Source organism: Palaemon carinicauda, chromosome 2 (assembly GCF_036898095.1).
Source record: "Palaemon carinicauda isolate YSFRI2023 chromosome 2, ASM3689809v2, whole genome shotgun sequence".
Lineage (NCBI taxonomy): Eukaryota > Metazoa > Arthropoda > Malacostraca > Decapoda > Palaemonidae > Palaemon > Palaemon carinicauda.
Window position 1 is genome coordinate 200,516,093 of NC_090726.1, and position 5,000 is coordinate 200,521,092.

The window sequence follows — 5,000 nt, forward strand, 5'->3', positions numbered from 1 at the left end:
AAATCATTAATACACCTTATTTACCTCTGAAGAAAATATCGATAGGAACATCTATCTATCTATCTATCTATTTATCTATCTATCTATCTACCTATCTGTCTATGTAAAGGGATTAAACGTAAATACAAAAAAAAAAAATATGTAAACAAAAGTAAAAAGAAATTCCTTTTTCCCTTTCTCAAAATAAAATCATTAATACGCCTTATTTGCCTCTGAAGAAAATATCGATAGGGATATTTATCTATCTATCTATCCCTCTATCTATGTAAAGGGAATAAACGTAAATAAAAAAAAAATATGTAAACAAAAGTAAAAAGAAATTCCTTTTTTCCCTTTCTCAAAATAAAATCATTAATACACCTTATTTACCCCTGAAGAAAATATCGATAGGAATATCTGTCTATCTACCTATCTATCTATGTAAATGGAATAAACGTAAATACAAAAAAAAAAAAAAATGTAAACAAAAGTAAAAAGAAATTAATTTTTTCCCTTTCTCAAAATAAAATCATTAATACACCTTATTTACCCCTGAAGAAAATATCGATAGGAATATCTATCTATCTATCTATCTACCTATCTATCTATGTAAAGGGAATAAACGTAAAGATATACAAACAGAAGATGTACGCAAAACCAACCGGATTTCTTCCTTCCCTTAAATGTACCACAAACAAACTAAACCCTTTCCACTATGGCCCGATCTGTATCGGACGAACGAAGACGAGCCAATTCCATGTCCAATCCAGCGAACACGGCTAATCAATTAGAACGAACAGCCCATTAGACGGAACAATACAGAACAGCCTATCCAAAGATCGCCACGTCTACATCAGCGGTCGTCCGATAAACTGGAAATTCCTTTTCCCGTCGGAGTATTTAGCAGGAGGGAATTAGCTGGAGGTTAGAACCTCATCGGAAGAGCAGGAGAAACTGTTAGTTTTGCAGTAAACTTAGATTTGTGGAAGCTACGATGATGATCAGAGCGGGAAAATTCTTTAGGTTTTTTTTTTCTTTTAAGGTTTCATTTATGTTTCCTTTGTTTTTTACTTAAAATATTTACTTCGATTACCTTAAATTTCCTCCGTTTTTCATCTTAAATATTCTTTAGTTTTTATTACGTTTCATCCATTTTTAATCTGAAATATTCTTTAGTTTACCTAAGTTTCCTCCATATTTTATCTAAATTATTCTTCAAGTTTCATTCGTTTCTCTCTTTTTTATCTAAAATTTTCTTTAGTTTACCTCAAGTTTCCTACGTATTTTATCTAAATTATTCTTTGGGATTCATTTATGTTTCCTTCGTTTTTTATCTAAAATATTACTTTGTTTACCTCAAGTTTCCTGCGTATTTTATCTAAATTATTCTTTAGGATTCATTTATGTTTCCTTCGTTTTTTATCTAAAATATTACTTTGTTTACCTCAAGTTTTCTGCGTATTTTATCTAAATTATTCTTTAGGTTCCCTCGTTTTTATCTGAAATAACCTTTAGTTTACCCTGAGTTTCCTCCGTATTTTATCTAAATAATTCTCCAAGTTCCATTTATGTTTCCTTCGTTTTTTATCTGATGTATTCTTTAGTTTTCATTATGTTTTAACCAATTTTTATCTAAAATATTCTTTAGTTTTCCAGAAGTTTCCTCATATTTTGTCTAAAATATCATTTTGTGTCACACATTTCCTCCGTTTTTATCTAAATTGTTTTTTTTAATTTTCACTTAGTTTTCTCTGTTATTTCCTACGTTTTTATCTAATACATTCATTAATTTCTCTCAAGTTCCCTTCGTTTTTTATCTAAATTATTCATTAGTTTCCCATAAATTTCATACGATATTCATCTAAAATATTCTCTTATATTTCCTCCTTATTCAATCTAAAAATTCTTCAATTTTCATAAAGTTTCCTCCGTTTTTCATCCAATGTTACGTTATGCCTGGTAGTTTATATATATATATATATATATATATATATATATATATATATATATATATATATATATATATATATATATATATATATATTTAAGTTACTACTAATTGTAACCATGGGTAGGTAACGTAATTAATAAAATTTACTAAATTATAAATATATCCGTTTTTCCCAATCTTATATCATATTCATAGTTCTAAAGATGTTAATGAAGGTAATAAAAAATGCCAACCAAAATAATATATAATGCAATTATTGTTCGTAAACGCAATAAACAGTATAAGAGATTTCCCACATAAAATATAATCGCATTCCAAACATGTTAGTAATAATGCAATTATTGTTCGCAAACGCAATAAACAGAATAAGAGATTTCCCACATAAAATATATTCGCATTCCAACCATGTTAGTATTAATGCAATTATTGTTCGCAAACGCAATAAACAGTATAAGAGATTTCCCACCAATATAATCGCCTTCTAACCGTGTTAATAATAATGCAATTATTGTTCGTAAATGCAATAAAAAGTATAAGAGATTTCCCACATAAAATATAATCGCATTCCAACCGTGTTAATAATAATGCAATTATTGTTCGTAAACGCAATAAACAGTATAAAAATTTCTCACACAAAACAATAGCAAGTAACAAAACAACGCTTCTGTATAAAACACTAAATTAAAGCAACTTTAATTATTAGGTAAAAAAAAAACTCCCCTATAACAATCCAACACAGATTGAATAAAAAAAATCATAATTCTACATAATTCTGGAGCTAGCCGCAAATGTAATACACACCCCATTAAATATCCAAAAGAGACTGACCTATACTTTTCACAAATCTAAAAGGTAACTCGAGCTAGCCACAGATGTAAAACACTTCCCACTAAATATTCAAAACAGATTGACCTATACTTTTCACAAATCTAAAAGGTAACTCGAGCTAGCCACAGATGTAAAACACTTCCCACTAAATATTCAAAACAGATTGACCTATACTTTTCACAAATCTAAAAGGTAACTCGAGCTAGCCACAGATGTAAAACACTTCCCACTAAATATTCAAAACAGATTGACCTATACTTTTCACAAATCTAAAAGGTAACTCGAGCTAGCCACAGATGTAAAACACTTCCCACTAAATATTCAAAACAGATTGACCTATACTTTTCACAAATCTAAAAGGTAACTCGAGCTAGCCACAGATGTAAAACACTTCCTACTAAATATCCAACACAGACTGACCTATACTTTTCACAAATCTAAAAGGTAAATCAAACTAGCAACAGATGTGAAACAAAAACTTACCTTTTAACATAGCAATCACATAGCGTGGCCTCATACGCATGACACATATGTTTGAGACGTCCGTAAATCATTATTCTGAAAGATAGAAAAAATAAAAATATAAAATTCTGAGATGCATTCACTCAAATATTAAGACTATTGTGTAAAAAATTCAAGACACTTTATCTGCAATTGAATGTTTTATAGTAAAAAAAAATATGATAAAAATAAAAAGAAAAAATATAAAACTCCTAGATGCATTCACTAAAATATTGAAATTACAATAAAAATTCAAAAAAAATCATCTGCATTTGAATTTTACATTGTAAAAAAAGTTTCTAAATTATAAATGAAAAATTTATATTTTCATGTTGGCTTCTTATCCATGTTGGTTTTGTTGAAGATTAATTATTCATTAGCTATTCGAGAACTACGGGGAGTCAAAACTAAGCTTAATTCATGATATTTAAAAAAAAAAAAAAAATTCTATAACCAAATTATCAAAATATGCATTTGACCAATTTAAATTCAACAAGAACTTACATCTTTACAGCAGCTCAGTAATTGTACCTTAAGCTTGGCTAGTAATAATAATAATAATAATAATAATATGCCAACCTTTAAAATCCTAATAAAATGATTACCTACTCCATAAAATGACTTGTTTCCACAACTTCAGTTCCAGGAATGAATTTATCACACAAATCTTCGACATATTTCAGGTAAACATTATCTAGAGGAAGCTTGCTCGACAGTCCAACGCCTCTTTAGTCGGACAGTCAAAACGCATGGCAACGAGACACATCCCTGTACTGCTTGCCAGAACAGCGGAGCAATGAGATAATGTTAAATTGCGATGGAAGCGAGCCACGGCGGAGCAAAGCAAGGTAAACAAAATGCTTTTTTAGACTATCAAAAATATTTTCCTGGTTTGAAAAAAAAAAAAATTACTGACTCGAAGTTTGAGATGTGTATTCCAAGACAAGTTTAAAGTCGAGAAATTTTTTATTTTCATGTTGTCACTGTGTATAAAATCTTTTATTTTTCCTTGTTTCCTTTCCTCGCAGGGCTATTTTCCCTGTTGGGGCCCATAGGCTTATAGCATCTTGCTTTTCCAACTGGGGTTGTAGCTTAGCAAGTAATAATAATAATAATAATAATAATAATAATAATAATAATAATAATAATAATTATTATTATTATTTGTGAGCAAAGAGGAACTAATGCAATAATGAGGGTTACTTAATCGATCAAAGTGCATGGAAACTGAGTTGCCTTCCTACAAGTGGATCCAAAATAATACGATTGGTTCCTGAAATAGGAAAAGCGCTTTAGGTTCATGGCACTTCCACAGGCATCATTCTATAAAACTATGGCCCTTATTCATGAAAGCTAGTGCAGAGACGAACCTCTCTACCCAGATCGGAAGATGCTATCTGGGAATGTAGTACGTGACGTAAGATGAATAACATCCTTCTTTGGAGTTTTGATCTTAATCGATCGCCGAAATGTTATGGCCCAAGTTAATTGCAATAACTAAATAGGCAAATTGGCATAAAATTGTCCCATGTCAACGGATAATGAGACATCGGAACATGGGTTTTCTAACTTTATTACAAAACGGTTCGTGAATACACTGTGTACAGCCGAATGGTAGTAACTAACCCTCGGCAAGCAAGATGCAATGTTGCTCTATCAATACGCTGAATTGTTAGGTTCTGTGGAATTCTCCACTGTGATGGAACTATACTGTCAAAGACATCACCTTATGATACTAGGG